Source organism: Meriones unguiculatus, chromosome 10 (genome assembly GCF_030254825.1).
Source record: "Meriones unguiculatus strain TT.TT164.6M chromosome 10, Bangor_MerUng_6.1, whole genome shotgun sequence".
Taxonomy (NCBI): domain Eukaryota; kingdom Metazoa; phylum Chordata; class Mammalia; order Rodentia; family Muridae; genus Meriones; species Meriones unguiculatus.
In genome coordinates this window covers 2,148,073-2,154,072 of record NC_083358.1, presented here as the reverse complement: position 1 = coordinate 2,154,072, position 6,000 = coordinate 2,148,073, and the positions used below count along the sequence as shown (strand labels likewise).

General features: G+C 54.6%; 1 long non-coding RNA gene across 1 annotated transcript; it reads right to left on the bottom strand.

Annotated features, from left to right (window-relative positions):
• Nucleotides 1-386: 386 nt before the first annotated feature.
• LOC132656776 (uncharacterized) lies at nucleotides 387-3,675 on the bottom strand. Its single transcript, XR_009594474.1, has 2 exons — nucleotides 3,309-3,675; nucleotides 387-3,123 (listed from the first exon to the last, which is right to left on the bottom strand). It is a non-coding gene; the product is annotated as an uncharacterized LOC132656776 (long non-coding RNA).
• Nucleotides 3,676-6,000: the final 2,325 nt, after the last annotated feature.

Genomic DNA, 6,000 nt, shown 5'->3' with positions numbered 1-6,000 from the left:
CGCCGGCCAGGCGAGTCTCATAGGCCGCGTAATGCCGGGGCCAGCGGCTCATGTACAGAACTCCAGGGAGTTCCTGGCCAGCTAGCCTGGTGTCCACAGTGGCAAAATCACAGAGAAATTTTGTCTCAAAGGATGCAGAAAGTGAGGATCAACACACAAATGCCGTGGCACACAATCCCTCCTATGTGTGTTCCCATGTGCACGTGCGTGTGTGCACTCACGTGCAGGCACTCACACACACACACACACACACACACACACTGCCTCTTTCTTTCTCTCTTATACCCAATACCCCAGATCTCTCTCCCTTTCCCTCTCCCCTGCCGACACACACACACACACACACACACACACAGAAGGGGATTTAAAAAAAGAAGAGTCAGGAGTGGTGGCGCACACCTTTAATCCCAGCACTCAGGAGCAGAGGCAGGCAGATCTCTGAGGTTGAGGTCAGCCTGGTGTACAGAGTGAGTTCCAGTACAGCCAGGGCTACACAGAGAAACCCTTTCTCAAAAAGACAAAGAAGGGGGAGGAAGAAAAGGAGGAGGGCAAAGAGGAGGAGAAGGAAGGAAGGAAGAAAGGAAGGAAGGAAGGAAAGGAAGGAAGGAAGAAGGAAGGAAGGAAGGAAGGAAGGAAGGAAGGAAGGAAGGAAGGAAAGAAAGAGACAGGCGGGCCCCAGATAGGCCAGAGGAGGTGGTTGTGCAGCAAACAGTACATCGACAGGAGCTTGGGTCTAGCAGAGTTAGAACCAAACACTAGGCCCAAGCAGTGGTGTCTAGCTGTCAGTGGACCTCAGCAAGGACATCAGGACAGCAGCCAGCACACAGGCTGGGGACACACTGTGGGGAGACCCTTCCTCTCCGGTGCTGGCGGCACCATCTCCATGCTGCGGCTGGAGTGCGCTCTGCTCCAGGTTCCTCCTATTTATTCCCTGTCCAGGTTTCCTTGCATTTCCACCGTGAAGGAAGGTCTTAGCATCTCTGGGCACCACCACATGCGCTCCAGTGAACACGCCAATTCTGACAAACATGAAGCCTACTCTTCACCCAGCTCCGACACCCTACCCAACCCCACAGACTGGGTGTCTGCGCCTTTAGAAGGTGCCCAACTGACAGGAGCAGTCACTAGGAGTGGACCTCTCAAGACTCCAGCCCTGTGCCTGGTCTGGCATGTCCTCGCAGCCCACAGAAATGTGAGGAGCTTCAGCTGCAGGCCCTGTCAGCAAGAATGCTGCCCAAATGCCCGCTGTGGGAGCAGGAGTCTCGGGAACTGAGAGCTAAATCAAGCCTCCCTCCTCCCTGAGGCTTTCCTGCCTACTGTTTTGGTCATGGTGACACAGAAGTAACTAATATGCAAAAGACACTGGCCACTTGCTGAAGTCGTGGGGGTGTGGAAATAGTGTTTTATCATTCAGTTTCTCAAAGCTTGGTGTGTGGGTTGCTACACCAGCCGAAGACTGGAACTCCATGGCTTCGCTCTCCAGAGCCTGGCAAGAGAGATGTACAAGACACAGTAGGCAGATCGAAGATCAGGGCTGAACTGTGGCACAGATGAAGGGTGAAGGGAGGACTGTGCCCTCAGGGTGTGGTGCTATAAACTCAGTCCTCACAGACAAACGGCCCTCACCGTCAGCAAGCCGTCTGTGTGTGCTTCTAAAGACCAGCACCTCGGGTGGATGGTTAACCGGTTCCTCAACGGTGGGTGAGGAGGGTCCGGAGACCCTCCCCTGGGATTCCAGCCACCCACGCAGGTGAACACCCATGCAAATCGGGACATTTGGCAGCAGCCACAGTTTTAAGAGGACGAGTCTGGGCCCCTATATCAGATCAACTTAAACAAGCAAATAAACAAGCTTCTCGTTTTCAAGGGGTTGAGATGCCTTTCCCAAGCAGTGTCTTTGGAGCTGGGGATGAGTCAGCAGAGTCAGCAGGGGAAGGAAGAGCCTGGAGGAGCCTGCTCTGTCCTCCTGGCTGGCCCTGCTCAGGCCAAGTCTCCTGTCCATGCTCTCAGGTCCCAGAATGAGCGCCCTAGGGAATACCCAGCTGGCTGTTCTGGAATGAGACAAACTAGACTCCCCTTCAGGCAGGTTTGAAGCAGCTCTCTAGCACATGCCTTCAACATGCCCCTGTGAGACTCATGGTGCCTAGAGGAAACTTTAAATGCCCACCCTACGGTAAATGCAACCTTCAATCGAAGCCTAACCAGTGCAGCCCAAGGGCAGCCATGATGGTCCCACAGTTCAGCTGGATAAAGGCACCTTGGCCTCTTGATGAATGGTCCTTGGCCTTCCGGTGGCTTGGCTTTCTTTGTTTGCTCAGTTCTGCACTATTTTTCCACTGTGGGGGGCAGCCTGTGCCCATGTTCTCATGTTGGCATGGAGGACAGCCTTACTCAGTCTCCATGACCAGTCACTTTGCCTTCCTGCCTCATGCGTCATCCACAGATGCTGCAGTGGACCAACCTCACCCCTCAGGTGCCATAACAGAGTTCTGACCATCCTCCCAGACCACCGAAGAAGGGTGTTATGGTGTGAGTATTTGATGACCTCCCAGGTTTGGGGTTTGAACACCTGCTCCACAGCTTGTTCCGCACCTGGGGAGGGTCTGGAAACTTAGGGGGTGGGGCTCAGCTGGGAGAAGTAGGTCGCTGGATGTGGGGAGTCGGGAGGTTTGTTTTCTCCCTCTGTTCCTCTCCACTTCTTGGTCAGCCACATGCTCCCATGATGCTCTGTTCAAGTCCATCTTGGGACCAAGAGACCAGGAACTGAGCCTTCTGAGGCCAGGAGCAACGTAAAACTTTCCGTCCTTCAGGTTTCCTGTCAGAGATATTGATAACAGGGACAAGGAGAGCAACAGATACAGAGGGGGTGGGGAGAACACACGGCCTACCCCCCATTGCTACCCCAAGTCACAGCCATGACAAAGACTATGGGTTGCCTGACACAGCCTGTCTGTTTTGCCCCGTGGTTCATCTGGGCACGTGGCCACGCAAAACAAAGAAGGTACCTTCGCCCCCCTTTGCAGCCATGTAGGAGGTTCTAGGCAGTGGAGATACTTCAAGGCACTCCGGCACCCCACATTCCCCCTCTGCCTGGACGATGGGAGCCGCCATCCTGGGCCTCTCCTGCGGAGGGTGGACAGTGTTGGAGGACGCTGAGACTCTGGAAATGCTGAGTCATTCCCTTCCAGTCCCTATGTGAGGTGTAAAGTCCCATGCTACTTGTTTGGTTTTTTACCATGTTGGGCTGTCTGTACCTTGGACCTGACCTGTCACCCTAATTACAATAGCTCTGTCCCAAGACAGTTTACCTTGAAAGCAGCGACATTCAGGCCCTCTGAGTCACCAAGGTTCATCTACACAGGCATCAGCGAAACCAAAGCCGTACGCCCGTGTCATCATGGCTGCCAGATGGTTCTCTGGGAAGCCAGGTAACCATCACCCCTGGTCTGTCCGCTCTGTCCCGAGGGGGAGGCACTGAGATGCATCCTTTAAATGGGTCTCTGTGCGCTGCACTGCCTTCCTGGGAGCGGCCTTGTCTTCGCGGTCCAAGACAGAGTGCCACACTCAGGCAGAGGAAGCTGGACGGACAAAGAGGAAACTTGAAATGTAGCCACAGGCCTTTCCTGTACCCCCACCACCTTGAGCCTTCTCACGTGAGCCCATCCTTCAGGGGAAGCCCAGACCCACAGGAAGAAACACAGGGAGGCAGAGGCAGGGGGTGGGGTGATTGGAGAGTTGTGGCAGCACCGTGTGGAGGTCCGCTCTGGTGCACAGCCGATTCCCGGGGACACGACTATCTTACTTTCCGTCATAGGAAGGCAGACAGTTTGTAGAGCTCCCAAATCACTAAGACCAGCAGGAGCGGAGTGCATGAGGCCAGGAAGGTGGAAGCAGAATGTACTCGCAGAATGGTCTCTCTGTGGCTCAGCCGCTGGCTGTCACCGTCTGCCTCCTTGTTGTGGGTGGGAGCTGGACCCGAGACTCCTCTCCAGATCCGCTTCCTCAGCTTTTCCACATACAGGGCGCCTGTGTGGTGGAGGCTACTGATGAGAGAGGGGCAGGCACAGCCACTCTGCCTCCACAGGCCCCTTGTTGCCCTTTCATACTTGCCCAGCTGCTGGCTGGGGTGCTCCAGCCTTAAAGGTGGGCGTGGCCGTAAGCCTGCATAGCCATCTTAACAAGAATCCCATGTTCATGGCCCAAGTTAGCACTGCGCTCGGGCCCCCACATTCTTCTGGACTAGGCCTGATCCCCCACGAGACCTCCCCATCCATCCCTTGCTGCATTGGACCCAAGAGTGTTCTCTCCCTCCTTCAAGATCCTAACAACTCCCAACATCCATGCTGACACACTTCGAGACAGGCTATAGACCATTCTAGATTTTAAAAGACCATAAACTGCTAGAGTAAGCAGATGACCCTGGGCCAGACGTGACGATGGGCATCCGATTGGGTGCTGTTCCTGAGAAGTAACAGTATCTCAGTAAAGCTTCTCGGGCTGCTGTGGTGTTCCCACCCAGCCTCGCCCTGTCCAGACTGAAGTCTGAATCACATCTGCTCCAGAGAGTGGAAGGAGATCCCTTATGGATCAGACGTGGGTATGTCCTTTACTGTTCTTGCTGTCCCCGCCACACGCACACACACACACACACACACACACAAAGTAAAGAAGGTGAAAGTGCATCTCAGTTGTTAGAGAGTTTGCTTAGGATGCATGAAGCTCTGGTTCCACCCCCTCACTTCATAAACCTGCAGCACAACTGCCCCAGCACCGGGGAGTAAAGTCAGGGGGGTCGGCAGTTCAAGGCCACCCTAGGCTGCATAAGAGACTGTCTCAAGAAAGATACAGGGAAGGAAATGAAAAAGTACCGAACTTTGGAAGAATAAGAAGGCAAAGAGGTGCAGCTGTGGGCAGGCGGATCACTGTGAGGAAGTGGCCGGGACTGGTTATCCCCAGAGTGGGGACAGAGCCCCAAAGTTCCTCAGACAGCGGTGACAAGTAGCTCACTGGTTTGGCCTATAGTCCACAAGCAGCCGCTTCCCCCATGAAAAGCCCCAGTGCCTTCCAGGAACCACGGAGCCCCTGTTTCCACTTCCCTCGGCCACAGCGTTCCGCAGCCCCTGCCTGCCCATCTGATCTGCAGGTTCATCTGCAGGCGAGTGGGATCCCGGTGACGTTGACGATGAGCTGACCTTCCACCCCCAGCTCAGTGAGGGGATCTCGGGTGAAGACTCGGGCAGGCAGGAACCCAGGCCCCTCACTTCTGCAAGCAACCCTGAAAATTGGCACAAGAAGCCTAAAGGCTCCGCGAGCTGTGAGGATGTTCAGTGTGGCCTTGAGGAAACGGCCACCGACACGGCACCCGCAAAGTCTCTGACACCTGTGGGGCGTTTTGGCCCCAGAGACTTCAGCCCTCCCCGCTTAATACATATTGAATTGGCAGTGCTCTATGTATTTATGAGACGTAGCATGTTGCGCTTCCTCCATACATGGTGTAATGATTACAGCGTGGCAATGGGCCTACCTATCACATAAAACATCCTGTCTGTGTGTTTGAACCCTTCGAAGCCTTCCCCTTCTTATGTCTGTTTTAAAATGCCTGATACATTGTTTTCCACCGTGGCCACCCTGCCCTGCTAGAAACACTGGAGGCAACTTCTCCCACCAACAGCACCCTCCACCCTCTCCCACCCCAACTCACAGCAGCAACCATCCTACGCTCTGTTTCCTTGAGATCCACTCCAGCCTCCACGTGTAAGAGTATGCGCTCGTCCCGACTCTTTCATCTTTTAGCCCTGATGGATACTATACCGGCATGCCAAGAAGGCTCTAACACATATATCTGGAGCAGGGTCACTTAAACAGCACAAGGGACTTTTCTTCATGGTCTGAGACAAGCCCAGGACCACGGTGCTGCCTGCTACTGCTCCTTGCAAAGGCCTTCACCCTGGCTCGCAGAGGAAGCACCTGGTTGTTGTGCCCTGGGTGCCGGCAGGAGAA